Source organism: Tenrec ecaudatus, chromosome 7 (assembly GCF_050624435.1).
Source record: "Tenrec ecaudatus isolate mTenEca1 chromosome 7, mTenEca1.hap1, whole genome shotgun sequence".
Taxonomy (NCBI): Eukaryota; Metazoa; Chordata; class Mammalia; order Afrosoricida; family Tenrecidae; genus Tenrec; species Tenrec ecaudatus.
Window position 1 is genome coordinate 60930405 of NC_134536.1, and position 21483 is coordinate 60951887.

The window sequence follows — 21483 nt, forward strand, 5'->3', positions numbered from 1 at the left end:
ACCATCACCGTCCATAGGGAAGTCTTTCTTCTCTGTCACCTCTGCCCAACTAAAGATTTCATGACGGTGGCGAGAAGAAGAGAATGGATATTGAACGTGAGTCCGCCTTGTTTACCACAAAAGCAGCCATCCACACAGTTAACTTGCACCGAGCTCGGACCAGCTGCAGAAGGACAGGAACAAATTGGCTCACCCTTTCCAGAAGTCATAGATGAGCCACCTGCGGGAAGTGCCCTCGTCCTTCTTGGTCACGGGCTCCAAATAAGAGCAGTCAGAGTCTCAGTAAGACCTGGACTGTCGTCACAGAAGACAGACAGACATGACCTGAGCCCAAACCAAACTCATCGCCATCAAATCCACCCGGCCCCCAGCTCCCTATGGACAGGGCTTCCAGAGCTGTCGTCTTTATGGGATCGGACAGCCACATCCTTCTCCCCTGGAGAAATTGGTCAGTTTATTTTTTTTTTTTTGCACGATCTGAAAGTAAAACCAATCTCTCTCTCTCTCTCTCTCTCTCTCTCTCTCTCTCTCTCTCTCTCTCTCTCTCTCTCTCTCTCTCTCTCTCTCTCTCTCTCGCACACACACACACACACACACACAGAGCAGGAGGGAAATGTGAGGTTCTATTATCAGCCTATAGGAGACCTGACGATGCTTAAGGTAAACGTTCATTGCTAAGCCCAAGGATGGTGGTTCAAATCCACCGTTTCTTCTTCATAAGAAAGACGAGGCTGCCTGCTCCCATGAAGACCTCTGGCCTCAGAAAGCCCCGGCAGGGTCCCTCTGGGTGGCAGCGGACTCAGTGGCCATAGGTTTTGCTTTTTCATAAAAGGTCTGAGGAGGTCTGTCTTTTTTAAATTAAAAGCAACTTTTTCTCTTGTCCACTCACCAGATTTTCATTTCTCAAATTCTCCATCAGCCCTTTGGTTTTAGCATCACGTCTAGCTCCTAACTTTCTCCAGAGTCAGAAATATCCCAAGCTTACAACGAGCCCCTGTCATCCAGGCTCCTGAAATCCCACCTCACCTGTGAAGCCTGCTTAGCTAACCAGGGAACAGCCTCTCATGGCAACACCTGGCTTCACGGACTTTAAAAACCTAAGTCCATCCTCCTTCGGGGCTGTGGAGGCCATGTTTTAGTCCCAGCGCTCCCTGTGACAGGGGCGAACTGCCCCACAGAGTTTGGAAGCAAATGGCCAGACCTTTCTCGCTCAGAGAAACAAGATGGATCTGAACCTCCAGCTGTTTGCTTAAGCCCTCAGCACTTAATTATTGCACCACCAGGCTTCTTATCTTTTTTAAGTCATTTTATTGGGGCCTCATACAGCCCTTACACAATCCATCCTTCCATCCATTCTGTCAAGCACATTTGTACATTTGTTGCCATCAACATCCTCAAAACATTTCAGCCTCCTTTTCTTACAGAGAGCCGGCATGCCTGCTTACTACCAGCTCCATGCATGTTCCACTAACCAGACAAAGCTGCAAGGGAAGGTTTTTAATGAAAAGACTTTTTTTTTCTTTACACTTTTCCTCTTGCTGGCAAGGTATGAAAGATCCCTGGTGATGTAGTCGTTACATGTTGGGCTGTTAACCACAAGGTCAGCCATTCAAAACCACCAAAGGCTCCTTGGGAAAAAGATGGGGCTTTCTACTCCCGTAAAGAGTACCGGTCTCAGAAACCCACAGGGGCCATTCTAAGCCAGCAGTGAGTTTGGTTTGTTGTTGTTATTGTTGTTTTGAGAGGAGAATAGAAATGTTAAATTAGTCATCAAGAGCAACTCTGTTTATTCAGGGTCTTCCATGGGGTCTTAGAGGTGGAGGGGGCCTCTGTCCCCAAAATAAAGTGCAGAGCAGGACAGGCAAATGCCCTCGAGAGGTCTGTGACCTTGCCTTTGCTCTTTCCTCTGGCGGACCCTCCCATGCTGGTGTGGAGGGAATTCTCTGACATACAATATACCCATATTCCATCGTTTCAGGGGGCCTTTCTGACTTGAAGTAAATTCTCTGACATGCAATATACGCATATTTCCTTGTTTTCATAAAATATGTATCTTATTCTGTTAATGGGTTTAAGGTTTTGAGGTGCTGGAAACATTCTGGAATTAGATCATGATTATTGTTCCACAGCATTTTGAATATACTAAAATCACTGAATTGTTACCTGAAAAAATGGCTTATGTGGTGAGACAATTAAGGTTTATTGTGTCAACCTGGCTGATAAACACATGTGAGATTAATTGAAGGGTGAAGCGATAAATGGCTCGGAGAGCCTCGCCCTTGCTCTCTGACAGTCAGACCAGGGTGCAGCTGCCTTAGCCAGAAACCTGCTTCAGCTGGGAAGACTCACTTCCTGCAAGACATCACTGAGGAGAAGCCACATAGACCTACCCCAATGCAGCCCTGGGTGCTGGAGCAGCCGTGTGGAGACCCCTGCCAGCGCTGAGATGCTTACATGCTCACTGATTCGGCTTTCCTCCTGCAGTCGGTGTCATTGCGTGTGTTCTGTGAGTTTGAAGAGGACTTTATAGATGGGTGTTGGACATATGAGCTAATGTTGGACTTATGGGCTTGGACAGCACTGGGTTGGGGATGCTTTCTCAATGTACACTTTATATAAAACTCTCTCTTATACATACACGAGTTTCTGTGGATTTGTTTCTCTATCTTACCCAGACTAACACAGGTGGTGAGTTTCTTTTGGCTTCGGTCTTTAAATTTGACCTCAATTTTTAAAGAGTAATTGTTACATGTGACTATTTTCGGATTGGGTACTATTTTGTACCATTTCCCTGGCTCCTTGTTGTATTGACTGATAATTGAGTCTTGGTATGCTAGACTCTGTTTAATAAGAATGGCTAGTTATTTACCGAGCTCTGTGTGAACATGATGTTGTCCAAGCTTCATAACCACTCGACAGGGCTGCTCCGTACAGTCGTGCGGTTTGTGCTGGCTGAGGATCCCAAGCCCGCCCTCGTGCCCAGTGACCAAGCTGTGTGCCCCCCAGCTCCCCAGGAGAGGAGGCATTTCTCCACAGCAATGCCAGCCAGAGCTCACTGGTGCTTTGCCACCTCGATCGCCAGGAAATACAAACCTTGCTGCCCCCTTACCTAGATAAAGAAATTCAAATACAGAGAAGTTAAGAAACTTCCCTAAGGCTACACAACAGGTAGGAGGCGGTGCAGGGACCAGAAGCAGGAACCCTGACCCAGAGCCTGGAGCCTCGACCACAGCGCACTTGGTGTGACATCTTTTCCTTGCTCTGGAATGCTCACTGGACAGTGAGAAATTTGAGTCTGGCCCAAGATGCTTCCGAAGAAAGTCCTCTGGTCCTAATTCTGCACACACGGTCATTGACAGCCCTCCAAGCGCAGCTCCACTCTGCCACCGGCGGCGGGTCACTCAGTCACAGCCCTCTGGAGGGCGACTGGGGAGTTTGGCCAAGGCTGGTGGGAGGGGAAGCGGGAAATCCATTTGCATTGGAGTGGAGGGAGCTCCTGGGAGGCAAGAGATAGAGAGACTGTGTTACTAGGACCTGATGATTCGATGTGAAAGACCCCACGTGAAACTGGTAACAGCTCCTGAGAGGAATTCATCAAGAAAGAGACCGGGGTGGCGGGGCCTGGGCTCACGGGCTTGGTGGGGGACTGTGCTGTGTGAGTGGTGGGGGTGGTGGGTGCCATTGAGTTGGCTCCAACCCAGAAAGACACTGCACAACAGACGGAAACACGGCTGCATCCTGCACCATGCTCCCAATTGTCCTTATGCTGGAGCCCATGGCTGCAGCCGCTGTGTCCATCCAGCTTGTCCAGGGCCTCGACTTTCTCAAGCATGATGGCCTTCACCAGGGGCTGGTCTCTCCTGACATGTCAGAAGTACACGAGACGAAGTCTCACCATCCTTGCCTCTAAGGAGCATTCTGCCTGTACTTCTTTATTTTTTTATTTTTTAGTTAGATTACTGGAATATATTTTTAATCATTTTATTAGGGGCTCATACAACTCATCACAATCCATACATACATCAATTGTGTAAAGCACATTTGTACATTCATTGCCCTCATCATTCTTAAAATTCCTAAGCCCCTGGCATCAGTTCCTGGTTTCACCCCTCCCTCCCCATTCCCCGCTCCCTCATGAACCCTTGATAATTTACAAATTATTATTTTGTCATACTTGCCCTGTCCAACGTCTCCCTTCACCCACTTTTCTGTTGTCCATGTAGATCCTTGTAATCAGTTCCCCCTTTCCAGCCCACCCTCCCTCCACCCTCCCAGTATCACCACTCACACCACTGGTCCTGAAGTGCTCATCCGTCCTAGATTCCCTGTGTTTCCAGTTCTTATCTGTACCAGTGTACATCCCCTGGTCTAGCCAGACTTGCAAGGTAGAATTGGGATCATGATAGTGGGTGGGGAGGAAGCATTTAGGAACTAGAGGAAAGTTATATGTTTCATCATTGCTACATCGTACCCTGACTGACTCTCTCCTCCATGAAGCCCTTCTGTAAGGGGATGTTCAGTTGCCTACAGATGGGCTTTGGGTCTCCACTCCACACTCCTCCCCTCATTCACAATGATATGATTTTTTGTTCTGATGATGCCTGATACCTGATCCCTTTGACACCTCGTGATCACACAGACAAGTGTGCTTCTTCCATGTGGGCTTTGTTGCTTCTGAGCTAGATGGCCGCTTGTTTACCTTCAAGCTTTTAAGACTCAGACACTATATCTTTTGATAGCTGGGCACCTTCTTCACCACATCAACTTTCTTCACCACATTTACTTATTCACCTGCTTTGTCTTCAGCGGTTGTATTAGGAAGGTGAGCATCATAGAATGCCAAATTAATAGAAGAAAGTATTCTTGCATTGAAGGAGTACTTGAGTGGAGGCCCAATGTCCTTCTGCTACCTTAATACTAAACTTATAACTATATGCACATAGATCTATTTCCCCATCCTCATATATAAATATATTTGCATATGTACATCTGGCTGTACTTCTTTCAAGACAGATCTTGCGTGTTCTTTTGGCAGTTCATGGTGTTTTCAGCATTCTTCCCCAGCACCATCATTCCAATGCATTGATTCGGCTTCGGTCTTTCTTATTCAATAGCCAACTTCCACATGCATATGAGGTGATTGAAAAGGCCCTGGCGTAGGTGCAATGCACTTTAAGCCTCAAAGTAACGCCCTTGCTTTTCAACACCGATAGGGGTCTCGTGTGGCAGATTTTCCCAGTGCAATGCCTCCTTTGATCTCTTGACTGGGGCAGTGCACAGTGTGGGCACCTGCCTGAGCCTAGCAGTCTGACGAACGGAGGCAGTTCTCCAAAGCAAGGGAGAAGTAGTGACCAGTGGGCTGCTCAGTCTTGTTGAGTGACCAGTTCAGAATGTCCTGTGTCCCCTAATTGGTGCTTCTCCAATGAGAAACAAAAATGAGTGGACAATCTTTTCGTTTGCAAGCCTGACACCTAGCCTGGCACCGGAACAAGCTGTGTGTAGTAGGCCTGGAGGGAGCCCACAAGGGCAGGACAAGATGCTGGCAACCATCTCATTTCTTCTCTTCCTGTCTCTGCCCCAGTGGTGACTTCTCTTGTGGCTGTCCACTGAGAGCAGGAGGTAAGAATTAAAAACAAAACAACAAAAACTCACTGCCATCAAGTCTGTTCGGGCTCACAGCGACCCTAAAGGACAGGGTAGAACTGCCTCTGAATGTTTAGAAGTCTTTATGGGAGTAGAAAGTCTCATCGTTCTCCGGTGGAATGTCTTGTGGTTTCGAACCGCTGGCCTTACAGTTAGCAGCCCAGTGCCCAGCGTTTGTGCTCCGGGAACCCTTTGACCGTTCTCAGGTGAGTGCAGGGCAGGTGTTTTCTTCCCATCCTCGTGGTCTGTCATCATTTCACTGTGGATGGAAACTCAAGGTTGGTCCAAGGACTGACCCTTTTCATCTGCCTCCTCTCCTCCCAGTCTGGTGCTGCAAAATGATGTTTGTTTGGTTTTTGTCCACTGTGCTGAGAGTAGCTGATCTCTAAGAATTCCCTTTGCAAGACTACTGAGCACACTCTAGGGTCTGAGGAACGCAAGCCCTTCCCTCCTGGGCCTTCAGAAAGGAGCAGGCCTGACCCACACTCGGCTCCTCTCCCGTTAGTGAGCAAGCCACCCTTACTGCAGAAGCAGTGACAAGGTGACTGCCCAGCCCCACCCTTCCGTGACACACCCCCTTGCCCCTCCTGGGCAAAGAAAACAAGTGACCTGTGCCCCACCCAGGCATGTCCGAAGGACAGATGATGCTGGCATAATGTGGGGGAGGAGAGGCAGCACCCACCGCGAAGTCAGGACGGCTCGGGGTTTGACTCTCCCCAGACTGGCTGTGTGACCTTGGAGAAGCTCCTTGTTGTTTCTGAGCCCTGGGTTCCTCCAAGGTGAAGTGGAAAGGCTCATAAATGCATCTCGCCGGGCTGTTGGGAAGAGTCAAATGTCAACTAAGATGGCACTTAGTGGAGTCCACTTAATGGAAGCTTAGTGACATGATGAGGCTCTTCAGTGGAAAGTTCCTCTTCTGTAGTGACCACTAACAGGGTGTGTGCCTTAGCTGAAAGCGCCAGTGGGCATTCTGGGGGGGTGGGGGTGGGGGTAGAGTGCACTTAGTTTCCCGGACTCTCTGATAGTCCTCCTGTCAACGATATGTCACTGTCACTGCCCAGGCACGTCCAGGCAGAAGCTCCTGGTGTCCAAAACGCCCTCCTTAAACCGTGTACATCCTCAGGCTGCCATCCACTGCAGGCCCCAGCAGAGGCTGCTACTCAGGTCAGAGGTATTAACTCATCTCCCCAAAGGGCCTGCCTTGCAGCCAAGGGTAAATTTAAAGGCAAGGAAGGCCCAGCTCACAGCAATTCAATTCTGCTCATGGTCCTGGGGAAGGGGTAGGAAAGGGAGGCTTCAAAAAGTTTGTGGACAAATGGAATTTTTCAAAAAATGGAATTTTCCACAAGCTTCTTGAAGCCCCCTGGAGTTCTCATCTCTCCCCTTACCCTGCTCGCCCTCCCGCTTCCTCCCCTGGCCTTGCTCCTCTTGTGTTTTCGTCTCCCAAATATTCCACCAGCTGCTCAGCAGGGCACAGGGAATGTTACTTTTCCCTCCCAAAAAATGTGCTGTTTGGGTTTTTTTTTTGTTGGGGGGGGGTAGGGTTGGGAGAGGATATGTCATTTTAAGTCAGAAAGTAAAAGGCCAAAATAATCTGTTTTAAAATCTTTATTCTTTTTTAATGATTAAGTACTTACTGTAGAAAAAGAAAGCCAACAGTCTCTAGGTGTGTATGGATAATAGAAAAGACTTCCCACTGTTGGATGACTCAGTCGGCAAGGCAAGCACAGGCTGACTTGTGCTTACTTGCTCATCTGTAGTGAATAGCTCCACATTTTCCCCCACCACTTCAGAGGTTCTGCTTTGAGGTCTGGCTGGCAGGTAACTCTCTCCCAGTCCCCCAGCACCTTCCTACAGCATCAAACGCCCTAGGGCGATGTACCATCCCTGAAGGGGAGGAAGCACCTGTTGAGCCAGGCAAACAAAACCTTGGGTACAAATTGCTAAGTGCATCACAGCTGAAATGCTGAGCACTAGGCTTGTGTCGCTATGGTTTCCAGTGGGCGCCCTAAATCCACTGTTGAGTCCGCCTCATAGACTCCGCCTCCGTTGAATTCTTTCTGACCATTAGCCATGTGAGAAGCTTAGCTTCTGCCCTTGATGGAATTGGGGGGCTAGGGTCACAGAGCCGTGAGTCATCCCCTGACTGCCTTGGTTAGAGGGCCCTGACCCAACCTGGACGCTTCTCTGATCTGCAGTAGAGTACACATCCCAATCATGGCCTCCCCACTTCGCCGTCTGCCCGCCCCTGGATGGACTGAGCTGCACCATCCATGGCTCGGTGGGCTTCCTTTGTTCTCCTGTTGAAGTGGCTGCGCCTCCTCCCACACATTAGGGCCTCCTGCTGATGGTCTCCTTGATCTGGACGTTAAGAACTGTGTCTCTAGCAATCATACTTGAATTTGTTCTCCTGAAGCCCTGGTGGTGGAATGATTACAAGTTAGGCTGCTAACTGCAAGGTCAGCAGTTTGAAAACACCAGCTGCTCTGAGGGAGAAAGATGGGGCTTTCTACTCTGGCAAAGAGTTACAGTCTTGGAAACTCACAGGGGCAGTTCTGCCCTACCCGATAGGGTCGTTATAAGTCTATGTTGACGTAATGGCAGTGTGTTTGGGTTTGGGTTTTTCTTCTCACTCAAGGGAGCCTGGTGGTTGTTGTGGGTTATGTGTTGGATCGCTAACCACAAGGTGGGCAGTTCAAATTCACCAGCTGTTCCAGGGGAGCAAGACGAGGTTCTCTGCTCCTGTAGAGAGTTACAGCCTCGTCTGTAAATCAGCGGCAGCCCCTCTCTGTCCTAGAGCGTTGCTGAGAGTGGTGATGCAATGGCAGTGAGCTTTCAGTTTGTTGCCCTTAAAACCTAAATAAGCACAAATAAACCCGTGCTTACCTTGCTTAGTGAGTAGCTCATCCTTGAGTGTCATTCATTTTCCTTAATCCCCTTGAGGAGTCCACTCTTTAACAGCTGGGTGTGCATCCTTCTGCCTTTTCTTAGTCTTTTATGCAATAGAACAGTGATTCTCAACCTTCCTAATGCTGCGACCCTTTAATCCAGTTCCTCATGTTGTGGTGACCCCCCCACCAACCATAAAATTATTTTCGTTGCTACTTTATAATTGTAATTTTTCTACTGCTCTGAGTCGTAATGTAAATGTCTGCTATGCAGGATGTATTTTCATTGTTACAAATTGAACATAATTAAAGAATAGTGATTAATCACAAAACAATATATAATTATATATTGTGAGGTATTTATTTCTAATGACAGATAAATGAACTTTTGTCTTGAAGCATGGTGTAGCATGGGGAACAGACTTCATGCTGGGTACTCGTATGTAGGTATATCTGCATGTGGGCGGACCCACCTGGAAACAGATAGAAGCGGAGTCTCGGTTCTTAAGACCATCGGAAATATGTGTTTTCCAATGGTCTTAAGCGACCCCTGTAAAAGGGTCGTTTGACCCCCAAAGGGGTCGAGGCCCACAGGCTGAGAACCAGTGCAATAGACAGTGTTTGCCTATTGCATTCTGGGCACTGTGCTAGGTGCTGGGCCCAGTACGGGACAAATATAAATCTACATGTATTGACAAAAAGGAGAGAAGGTTTTTTCACTACCTATCTGAAAACCACTTCTCTTACCATGTTAGTACGTAGAAAGTGGGGTCCCGAAGTGGCGCACACAGTAAGTGCCAGACAGCTAGTGGAAACGCTGCAGTGGGAACCCACCCCAAGGTGCCGCAGAAGAAAGGGCTGGCAATGTGCTTCTGCAAGATCACCGCCTTGACAATCGAGGGGAGCAGTTCTACTCTGCACACAGTGCAAGCCGAGTCAGCCGGTCTCTGGTCACTAACAATGGGGTGTCAAAGCAAAACCCACTGCCACCAAGCCCGTGTGGCCTCAAAGCGGGAACTGTTTAAGGGAGTAGAAAGCCCACTCTTTCTCCCGCGGAACTGTGGCAAACAATGACGTGGCGGTGGGTTTTGTGCTTTCTAATAGCTGTGTAGTATTCCACTTGCAGGGCTATGCCGAAATGTACACCGTGTGTGCGGTTTAAGACTCAAGTTAAATATCTTCTGCTCGGAATGTGTCAAGCCCCCTCTCACAGGTACCCGACGCCAAAGCTAACCCCGCCCGGTCCCGTCTCCCTCTGCACCCCCACGTGCCAACCGCCTATACACGCCTTTCCGCCGCATCCCCCTGCCTCCCGGCCCTGCTTAGCTGCTGCAGAAGCAATACGTTCTAGAGCCTCCTGATTAAACAACGCCATGGGAGGCGGAGGAATAAAGCTCCAGGTCTTGAAAGCTGGGGTGCAGGGAGAGGAGGGGCGTGTGTGTGTGTGTGTGTGTGTGTGTAGTGGTTGCACATTGGGCTGCGATCCGCATAGTCGGCAGTTCGAATCTGCCAGCAGCTCTGCAGGAGAAAGACTGGATTTTCTACTCCCAAAAATAGTTCGTCTCAGAAACCCCCAGGGGTGGGGGGAGGGGGGAGGGTGGGCTGCTGTGTGTCAGCATTGATTGGATGGTTTTGAGTTTGAGTGGGGAGGGCCTACAGGAAGATCAGCCAAGAACCACCGCCGCCCCACCCGCCACCCCACGGTCGTTATGGGCAGCGAATGTCAATGCCATAAGCCATTAGACAGCGTGGATTTCATTCCCCATTCTCTATCCGTTGCCCCCCACCCCCACCCCAATCCTCTATGGAGCTGATCAGAGAACAGCCCCACCATGACGTCCAGTTTCACCTGCAAGGCCCCCCACCCACCCCCCACGCAGGACATTCCTCTGCAGCCCTGCTGGGGTGGGGAAACCCACAATGCAGCCTGAGTGGTCATTGGCCAGCTCTCATGAATGAAGGGAGGTTTCCTTTTAAAAGTTGACTTCTCAGCTGTTGATTCACTACCACAGGGAGGCTGAGCGGAGGAGGCTTTCTAGCCTGGGTAGAAATTTGCATACAGCTTCCACTTCCTGCTTCGGAGCCTGTTCTGCCACTTACCTGGGCAGGGACAGGGTGGAGGGGGCCCGCCCCGGAGAGTGACCCAGGGGCCGAGGAGAGCCCAAGACCACACTCCGGACCGGGCCAGGCAGCCCGGGAGGCTCTAGGTAAGTTACTCCGAGTCGCCCAGCTCTTTCTTAACCGTTTCCCCAAGCCGTGGCCCTGCTGTGCCCTCGATCTCTTTGCTGCCCGGCTCCTTCCTTCCCCTGCCTGGGCCTGTGCTAGGTGGACAGAATGACAGCTCCTTTTCTGCGTGAGAAAGTGCTGTGGTGTAGGCTTTCAGACCGGCTGTGAGCAAAGATTAACTCTTTGAGGGGAGGAGGCCCTGTCCTGTACTTCTCAGAGCTGCCTGGCAATCATTTGCTGGGGTACTTGGTGTCCCTCCGAGTTCTGCTGGAGAATAGGATCCCCACTTGTCCCCGGGCGCCCCTGAGCCTGTTGCCCCGGAACAGGGAGGGCACGGATTAAGCCGTTGGCTTCCAGCCACCAAACACGTCAGTGGCCAGGATGGAGGGAGAACTCCCTTGTTTTCTCGATCCCTGTTTCATGCTGGAGAAAAAAACCAACAGCACATTCTCGGGCCAGGAAGGCCTGCTCTGTCTGGACGCTGTCACAGGCCCTCTCCCGCAGCCCCGGTGCTTGCTGGCCCTGGGCAGATCCTTTAGGGGAGAACACTAGAAATGCCATTGCTTGAACCCAGAGCTAAGCAAGCTTGCGCCACTTTCCAGTTCAAGATGGTCTCAGAATACGGAGGTGTTTGTTTTTTCACATTTTGTTTTTAAGGAAGAGAGAAAGACCAAAGAAATAATCAAAAGACCAGAAACTTGTTTTTTCCCTTTTTACACGACTTCTTACTGGCGCTGTGGCTTCTTGGGTAATTACTATGGTTTCCCAAGGCCCGGGTTTCATCACTGGCCGATGGGTGGTTGGAGGGAAGGTTAGGGACTGAACTAATCTGATTAGATCTAAATTCCCTTCCGACAAAGCAGGACTAGGCTAATGTAAGGGTTAGCGCCGATGGGTGGTCTTAGAACACTTGGTGCTCACTGCCATCAAGTCGATGCCAACTCATAGCGACCCGACAGGACAGAACAGAACTGCTGGCAAGACGGGAGGCCTCCTGGTGATGTAGTGGTTGCACATTGGGCTGCGATCCGCACGGTCAGCAGTTCAAATCCGCCAGCAGCTCTGCGGGAGAAAGACTGGATTTTCTACTCCCATAAATAGTTACAGTCTCAGAAACCCCCAGGGGAGCAGAAAGCCTTGTCTTTCTCCTGAGAAGTTGCTAGCTGGTGGTTTCGAACTGCTGACCTTGCAGTTAGCAGCCCAAATGCATAACCACTGCACCACACTTGATACTGCTTACTAATTATTCATATCTGTTCATTTTTGCCTTTTGCTACTAGATGGCTAGCTCTTTGAGGGAAGGAACACGGTTTCATATACTTCACTAACCCCTTCCCGGAAGCAGGAGCCCTGGTAGTGCCTTGAGTGTAAGCACTAACTGCCTGGTCAGTAGTTTGAACCCCCAGGCAGGCATCAGGAGAAAGATGAGGCTGTCTGTTCCCCTAAAGATTTACAGTCTCGGAGACCCGAAGGAGCATTCCACTCTGACCTAGAGGAGGCTGTGAGTCAGAATTGACTGCAACCATGGCTGTGGATACGCCCAAGCACCCGGCATACTAGTAAACCTCACCTGGGTGTTCAGGATCATTCCTCATAAACTCTGGTTTCTATTTCCTTTATCCACGCTCAAAGCGACAGGTAAGGCTGCATGTCCCCAGGGCCAAAGGCTGGGCAGCCACTTGACTCTTGGAGAGAGCGCTTGGGGTTCAGATGCTGTCACTGGATTTTGCTACATGGGAGAACATTGTGTTTTGAGTTAGTTTTTGTTCTATTTGGATTACCTAGGAAGACTTGTCCTGAGCACTTGCCCACAGAGGCAAGGTAAACCAGGGGGCCAGCAGGTAATCTTGGCCCCAAGCAGCCTGTGTGACTGGTTAATTGGCGCTGGCATTCTCAGTTCAAACAGTGAAAATGGGGGGCCTTACTGTGAAATAAAAGGAAATAAACAGTGGTTACAAGTTGAACTGCAATCCCCAAGGTCAGCAGTTCAAAACTACCAGCCACTCCTCAGGAGAAAGACGCTTCTCTCCACTCCTGTAAACAGGGGCCATTCTACCCTGCCGTACAGGGTTGCTATGAGTCGCATCAACTTGACGGCAGTGACTTTGGATTTGGCTCCCAGGTTAGGGACTGATGATGGTGATTACATGTATTATTAGATGGCAGATGCACAGAATCTTTAATGTTTTCCGAACCACTACTTTTTAAATTGTCAGTGTTTATTTGGGGGCAATTGCCAGGCTGTGACTGACTGAGATGGGCTGATTGAGGGCTTTCAGTAATTGCCGGTCCACGTCAGCGGGATAGCAAGGGCCCAGCGTAACAGGGACCAAAGGAGTCCTGGGGGAACAGTAGTCACGTGTTCTGCAACTCGAAGGGCTGGAGGCACAAACCTACCAGTGGGTCCGGAGAAAGAAAGGCCTGGCCTCCAATCCATAAAGATGAGAGGTGCTGGCCTTGAGCTCATAGTGGCCCCCGAGGCTTTCCCAGATTGAAATCTTTACGGAGGCGGGCGGCCACACCGTTCTCCCGTGGATGGGCTGCTGGTTCGAACTCCTGACCTTACAGGTAGAGTCAAGGTAGACCTTGAACCACTGTGCCACCTGACTCCTCGTCACGTTGACAGAAAACACCTGGAGCAGTTCTGCTCTGTCACCAGGACTGTCAGTGAGTGGGCTCAGCAGCACCAATAGCAACCTAGTCATTGTCAAGTGTTGAGATTGTTGCGGCTATCTTTTCAGGGAGAGAGGCGTGCACTTTTGATACTTTTTTTCTATTTTAACCTGTAACGAGTTACTGATTTCATTTTGAAATGACCTTTCTCTGAAATGGGGCTAACAGTTGTTCAGCAGCCCCCCTACGATCCTTGTTCATCCCAGGCTGACCCCAATGGAGGGTCCTGAGCACACTGAACTTGGCTGCATTGTTCTGTTCATTGTGTGGGCCGGGCTGCCTAGGGGTGACGTTTGGCCGGCACACTAACGTGCTGGGGGGAATGGCTCTTCATCCTGCAGTACTTCCGGGGAGTGTGTGTGTGGGGGGGAGGAGCCTAGACTGAGAGTGTTAAAGCATTTCAAATGCTCTAAAATGAAGAGGAGGCGGGGGCAGCCCTAATCGGGCCTTCTTTTAATGAGGACTCAGCATGATTAGCTACTAGGGGGCCGTTTGTCTAAATTAAATCTGTGTTTTACACATCGCAGACTGGGAAACTCGGAAATACCCCGTAATCAAGCCGTTTTGCTGCTGCTGTCAGTATTAAATTTGCCTTTTGAAAAACAGATGAATTGCGGGCCGCTGATATTGGGGGCACGGGGAGGGGCTGGCAGATGCGTAAAGCCTGGAGGAGGCACATGAAACCTTAAATTCCTTGCAGATCCCATGAAATGACCCCTGATGTTTCATCGTATTTCCTTATCAAAACAATCTTGCAGTCCTTCCGTGAGAAAGCATCTGGGGACTGGAATCAGAAGCTTCCCCACCCCCACCCTCGCGCTTCCCAAGGTGTCGTGTCACTAAGATATTTTTAGCTCATGAAGCCCAGGATGTCCTTTTTGCTTCAGATAGCTCTGCCTCTGGTGCCCAGCAAGGCCTCCTACTCAGCCACATGTGCTTCACGGCCTGGCTGCAGGGCTTTCACATTGTTGCCTGTGGAACTGTGACCACTGGACTTGGTTCCCTGATACTGGTGGATTGTTGACTTGTGCTCCATAGGGTCTTCAAGGCCGTGACCTCTGGGACATGGACCTCCAAGCCTGTCCTCTGAGGCACCTCTGGATGGCTTTGAGCTACCGCCCTTTCGATCGATAGTCAAGTGCTTAGACCTCTGCCCCACAGAGGGACGCCGGAATTCCCTGATAAGGCTGCTGAAATGAAGCTATTTGGGAGTGGGAAGAGTTGACTTTTGAACCCCTACCCTGGGCCTCCTGCCATCCCACCAGCCTGCCCCCAGCTTCATAGACCTAGGCTGGTTGGGGTGTGGGCAGTGCCCTGAATGATATTCTGCTCATGTGTTCCTGAGCTCGGAGTTGTGGTGTGTGTCCTTCCCTACCCAGGTACCTCAGGCCACCCTCCCATCTCTGAACTCTCTTCCAGTGTGATGCTTTTGACCCATAATGCTTCTGCTTATCCACAGCTGGCCTTTCCCTTTTCTCCCAATTGCCCCTTCTCATACCTGACCCCCCACATCCCACTGCCTTTGCTTCGGGCTCACTCACTCCTCCTCACTCACTGCTTTACAGTCAGCGATGACTCATAAGTGACCCCCTGGGGGTTTCGGAGACTAAAACTGTTTATGGGAGTAGAAAGCCCATCTTTCTCCCTCTAGCTGCAGGTAGTTTTAACCTGCTGATCTTGGGGATTGCAGCCCAAGCGTAACCACTACACCAGGAGGGCTCCATCAGAGGCCCTGTGTAAGGTTTCCAAGGCTGCGAATCATTATGGGAGCAGACAGCCTCATCTCTCTCCCACTGAGCAGCTGGTGGGTTGGAACCACCAGCCTTACAGTTATCAGTCCAATGCTTACTGAACAGCAACACCGGGGGTTCTTCCTCTTACCCAGAAATTGGTTTAAGCCAATTTCCCACAATAATAAAGAACAAAAAAAAATTACTTCAAGATGGTCCCCTCTCCGTGCCTATCTTCCTTTGTAGTCTTTCTTCCCCTTCTGCTCTTTGCTCTTTTTAACGTTCTTGTTTCTTGCAGAAACGTACAGAATTGCCACAAGTGGGTGTTTCTATAGAATTATTTTTCCCTCACAGTTCAATGTGGCTGGGAGTCCAAACTCAGGGCCCCGGCTCTCGGCTAGCCCCCACTCTCTCTGCTCTGGGGAAGCCACTTGTCTCAGCCTCTGTCACCAGGATTGCCACAAGCCTTAACGACACAGGGCCCTCCCCTTGTGCCTGGGTACTCCTGGGCCCGGCTGTTCTCTTCCTATCTCCAAGGTGATTACGTTTAGGACACACCCTACTCATATAGGACCTCATTAGCAACAGAGAACATCTGAATCCCTGGGTTAGCCTGGGAAGACTAGAGAAACAAATTCAGGGACACACATGAATGTGTATAAGAAAGCGCTTTATATAAAAGAGCAATTGTATATAGAGAAACCACCCCAGCCCAGTCCAGATCAAGTCCCAAAGTCCATATGTCCGATACCAGTCCATAAATTCCTCTTTAGACCCACTCGTAGGCATGCAGTGATGCTGAATGCAGGAAGATCACAGACTAGTGGGTAGAAGGTCTTGTGGATCCAGTGGCAGTGGAAGCATCTCAATGCTGGTGTGAGTCTCCACATGTCTCCTCCAGCTCTCTGTCTCAACAGCAGGACACGGAAGGCAGAGAGTGGGTCTGGCCTTCGGGGAGCTATTTATCCCCTGTGTGCCTCCAAATGAGGTCATCAAGCTGCCACCTGATTGAAAGACTAGACTCCACCCCTTCCCTTGAGTTGACAGGAGATTATGTAACTGCCACATTCCCCAACAGGGATTACTGTATGCAGAGGTTAGGATTCCATCACATATATTTTCAGGAATTCGCTCCATAACACAACCCCTTCCTCTCCTTTCCTGTGCAGCCTGGGCTGAATTAGGGATCACAGATGTGTGCTTAGAGAAACCTTATTTAAAATAACAATAATACAACTATATGGGTGGGTTTGAGGTGGCTTTGTAAATGTTTATTACCAGCTTCCAACATGGCCGGCAGGCCAGTCATTCCCATTATTCCACCTGCCCTAGGTTCGCAGCTCGGAGGAGCCCCAGCACAGGAGCATGTTGAGAATCAGGTCAGGTCACGCTGTGCTGTCTTGGCCAGGCGAGTCTTACGGTGCAGGGTACATGTTGATGGGCAGCTGGCGCTGTCTGGTCTCCAGGCATCCCATGGCTTCAAGTCTGCTGGCAAACCAAATGGAAGAACTTCTCTGTCTGGGAAACGCTGCAAGGAAACTTGGGAGGATTGGTTCACTGGAGTCTGAATGGGAGCCAAATCGCTCACTCAAGACCAGCCAGCCTCTAAACACGCCCGCCGTGCTATGGAAGTTTGCATGCACTTGGGCAGTCTACAAAGAACAGTAATGCGTTTAAAGATTTTTTTTCTAATTTGTGACTTTCAGTGGTTTATTTTTTTTTAATTTTTTTAAAAGACTCCCTGGGGAATGAAGTAAGGCTTGATAATCTGTGAGTAGATGGATGTGATCCAAATCAGATGTGAGGGGCTTGTCTGCAGCAAGTGTATGTGAGCGGGCCGCACACAGTGTGGACAAACGGCATGAATAGATAACGGAATCTTGCCCCCAACTCCCCGCCCTCCTGGGCGCTCATCATTTATTTCCACCTGAAACACGCATGCCGCGTGCCTCCAGGGTTCGGTAACCCTGCTGCTGACCAAAACAATGCATTTTCAACAAAAATTAACAATCCAAGCGATTGCTGAACAGCAAGTCCCAATTATCTGGGAGCTGGGCCGTGGCTTATTAATCACTCCAGCCGCTCGCGCCCTCCCCTCTGCTGTTTGCCGCAGCACCATTTGTCTCCTTCAGCAAAGCCCTTGCCTCCGTCTGTGTAGGTAGCACCCCTGGAGCCATCGCCATTTCTCAACACCCTTCCTTTGTGTTCTGCCAACCAGTTCTCCATTTGTTTTGAATTCGGGTTATGATTAAAATTTAATGAGATCCAATCAAGTGCTTTTCTCAAATCAAGATGCCACGGCCGTGGGCCGCATCCACAGCCTCCGTTGTAATGGCGTGGCTGGCACGCTGGAGAGAGAGGGGGGAACAGAGACTCCACATACCTCCTGAGCTTCTAGGTGAGGGATTCGAAAACAATTATCCCAGAAGCCTCAAGAAGTGATGTAGCCCCTCAACCCCTTCAGCCTTTCAGCAGCCCCACCCCTCAAATCACTGTCATTGTTGTCGCCTGCGAGAGAAGCCCTCCAGTGCTACTGCTTACTGGTCTTGGGGCCTTCGGAGAAACTACGCAGTCCTGTGCCTCAATTCCCCTGCTTTTATAATGGGAACGACCTCTCAAATAGGATACTGGTTGGCAAGAACTTGTTTCCAAAGAATTTTAACATTTCTTGCCAACGAAGGATAAGCATGTTCTTTTAATTAGGTTTGTGTTTTGAGTGATCACCAGCATCTGGATCTGATCTGGCAAAGAAGAGCTCACACTAAATGGGCCCATGGTCTGCCTCTTTCTGCGTCGCCTGGGGTCACTGTCTCGGAAACTCACAGGGGCAGTTCTACCCTGTCCTATAGACAGGGGTCCATAGGAGTCAGCATTGACTTGATTGCAGGGAGTTGTGTTTTATTGCTAAGAAAAGGCTCCCTCGTGGTATAGTTTGCCATGTGTTGGGCTGCTAACTGCAAGGGCGGCAGTTCAAAACCACCAGCTGCTCTGCTGGAGAAAGATGAGGCTTCCTACTCTCATGAAGATTTACAGCCTCTGAATCCCACAGGGGCAGTTACACCTTGTCCTAGCTGGGGTGGTGATGGGTCAGAACCAGCCTGCTGGCAGTGAGACTGGCACTGTCGTTTCATTGCTAAGAAGGAGACCTCAAGTGGCATCAACAGTTAAGCTCTCAGCTGCTAACTGATGGTTGTGGATTTGAATCCACCGAGAGGTGCCTCGGAAGAAAGGCCTGGGGATCGACTTCCTAAAGATAGGCCGTTGGAAATGAGCACGGTCCTACTCTGACATCCTGGGGTCCCTGGTTTGGCTTCATACTGTTAGTGTCTAGTTGTAAAGCCAATTAACCTAGCCAGCAAAACGCCTTGCAGTTACAGGTCACTTGTTGCGGTAGAAACAATGAATGACATGATGGCCACTGATTTTTGAGAGCTTGATATGGGCATGGCTGTATATTCAGCACTGTATTTAATCTTCACTCACCCTGGCCACACCTCAGTTTGGGGGAGAGCGGGGGGGGGCAGGGGGTGGTAGTAGATGGGGATGGTTGGGGGCAAGTATTGTTATTTTCCCCACTTGACAGGTGAGAAAAATGAGTCTGGGAGAGGCAAAATCCGTTTTGCCAGATCACACGTGCCATCAGATGGTTGACAGAGAAGGTGGTTAGGCCTGAGGCATCTGAATCCAGACGCTGTACTCCAGCGCAGCAGCTTTTCCCCCGGGCTAGAAATATGCTGATTCGGGAAACCGCATCCCGAGGCCAGAAGCCACAGTGGCTGAGTGTGGACAGGGGGTCTGCTAACGTGTGCCCTCAAAGACACGCAGGCCAGGTGCCGTCCAAAGGGCTTGCTGAGACAGAGGTGAGGATGGTGGAAGAACAAGATCTCCCCACTGTTTATTGTGAATTGGATGAAAGTGTACAGAGCAGATCAAAGTTTTACATTCAGCGAATTGTATACAGTCTGATCAACACATCCATTACAGTCCCTCCAGGTGCCATCGCTGATCCCACTTTCTTTCTGGGTTGCCTCTTCCCATCCATCCTCCTTCCCTAACCTGGGAAAAAACATTCTGTCCTTGGGTAAAGACAAGCCACTTTTTGATGAGCTATGAAATCAGAAAGGTTGTGTTGTAAAGAGTCATAGGCTCTTCTCTCAAGAACCGTATACTTTTAGAGGAACAGGTCACCAGAAGCAGGCAGGATCCAGATTCCAAGAGTTAGGCCACGGGTTGGCTGAGAACTGCCAGCAGACAAGACCTCAAACAGACCCAGGGAGAGAATGGAAAATGCTGTGAACCGACCCAGAGGTGACACTGTCACACGATGTCAAGGCTCTTTGACATCTAGATGTCTGCGTAGCCTGTGACAACCGGGTGAAGCTGGCCATAGAGGAGCCCAGGGACAGGTGCAGTGATTAGAATGGTGGCCTGGAGAGAACGTGATGGATTTGGGAAAGGGTGCTGGTCAGAGGCCAGGCCTGGGATAACTCACAGCCCAAAGTGCAGTGAGTACAGTGAAGCGAACCTCCGCTCGGTGGTGTGCGTGAGGCTGGAGAAGCGGGCTCCCGAGGGCAGTTACTGCGGGCCAATTGTATGAGCCTGGAACGAGGCTCCCCTGCGAGCTGTGCCCACCCTCTCCACCCTGGGCACATACTGAATGAGATTTCTATTTATTTTAAGGGATGTCCAGTTTCACTCTCCTCAGTTGTCTCAGGGGTCCCTCCTCCGTTCGGTTCTCAATCTCTGTGAGTATCAGAACCACTAGTGGGGCTGGTTCCTTTTCTGTTCAAAAACGGTTTATGTATTTTAGAAGTAGATCGTGTAGATATGCTTGGTACAAACGTTTAAAGGAAGAAAATGGTATGAAGCCCAGGTCTCCCTTCTAGCCCTGTTCCTAGTCACCCTGTTCCCAGTCGCCCTGTTCCCAATCACCCGGCTCCCTTCCCAGAAGCAACGCCCATGGCTCGCTTATCAGGCATATGCGATGTACACAATACATCACATTGTTCTACTCTTTTTCATCGAATCGGCCTTAGAGATGAGCCCACACAGCCCACACGCAACTCCTTCATTCTTTAAAAAGAGTCAGGGCGCTCCTCATCTGGTGGCCTGCCGTTGGAGAAGTCAGCCGCTTGCTGAGCACGGGGTGCTTTCTAGTTGGCCGTTAGGAGCAGGGCGGCACGCTGCCTTCCCAGGAAACCTCCCCGTGTCACACAGGATGCACAGGAAATTCCTAGGAGTGAATTACTAGGCCAGAGGACATTAGCTTTTGAACTTCAGATTGTTATTGCCAAATTGCACACCCCTTGGGAAGCACAAGGAGGCCCGGTGGTGCAGGGGTTAGAGAGCCTGGCTACTAACCAGAGGGCAGTGGTTTGACTCTATTAGCTAATCTGTGGGAGAAAGGTGTAGCCATCCGTGTCTGTACAGACGGGCAGCCTGACAGAGAAAATAGTCCTACTGTGTCCTTCAGGGTCGCCAGAATCAGAACTGGTTCAATGGTAATGAGTTTGGGATTGGGGGTTTTGGGCAAAGTAGAGGGAAACCCATTTACATGGGGGACTTATTGTTTAAAATGCACAGGAGCCCTGGCCCACCACAGAATCTCTGTATAATCTCAGAAATGAGCCAGGACCCACAGACTCTCACGAGCTGCTCTTCCTTCCTGCCTGTGTGGCAGAGAGCTGGCTCTTTTCCTGTGTGGCTGGCAGGTGTCCTGAGCTGGGCATTCCTGCTGGTGAGAGTCCAAGGCATGGCAGCACAGGGCTCGCAGGGTTCCCACTAGAAGGCCTGAGTTAGCCTCCTCTCCATCGGGGCTGGAAAACAGAACTCTCCCCCTCCAGCAAAGGCACCCCATCTGCTAGGGGTTGGAGCACAGGCCAGGTTGAGCTTTAGCCAAGACGTAGTCAGACCCTGGAAAAGGCCTAGAGAAAAATGGAAGCCGGAACGCTGAGATACTGGTTGATTTTTTTTTTTTAATAACAGAGGTTTCACAAAAAACAAGCAAACAAACAAAACACCAAAAGCAGCTGCCATTTAATGGATTCTAACTGGAGGTGGCTCTGTGTTCAAGGAGAGCTGCTGGGCTCCCAGGGTTGTCGATGGCTGGCTTTTGGGAAATGGATCGTCAGTCCTTTTTTCCAAGGTACCTCCAACCTTTTGGTTCACAACCAGATGCATTCATCATTGCACCATCCAGGGCCCCACATTAAAGACCAGAGAGACACACACCCACTAGTCTGCTTGCGGCCCCTCTCACATGGTCTTTGTGTGTGACTGGTCTCTGTGAAGGAGCTCTGGTGGCTTAGTGGGTTATGTGTTGG

At 50.1% G+C, this 21483-nt stretch overlaps 1 protein-coding gene across 2 annotated transcripts in view; it reads left to right on the top strand.

Moving 5' to 3' along the window:
• The first annotated feature begins 10535 nt into the window (after nt 1-10535).
• The window catches only part of TRAF3IP2 (TRAF3 interacting protein 2), a 54762-nt gene continuing 43814 nt past the window's right edge, over nt 10536-21483 (top strand). The window contains exon 1 of one of the 2 annotated variants that reach the window (XM_075554662.1): nt 10536-10738. The gene's annotated coding sequence lies outside the window, so the exon portion shown is untranslated. The remainder of the gene's footprint in view (nt 10739-21483) is intronic. The other variant, XM_075554661.1, reaches the window with a different exon arrangement.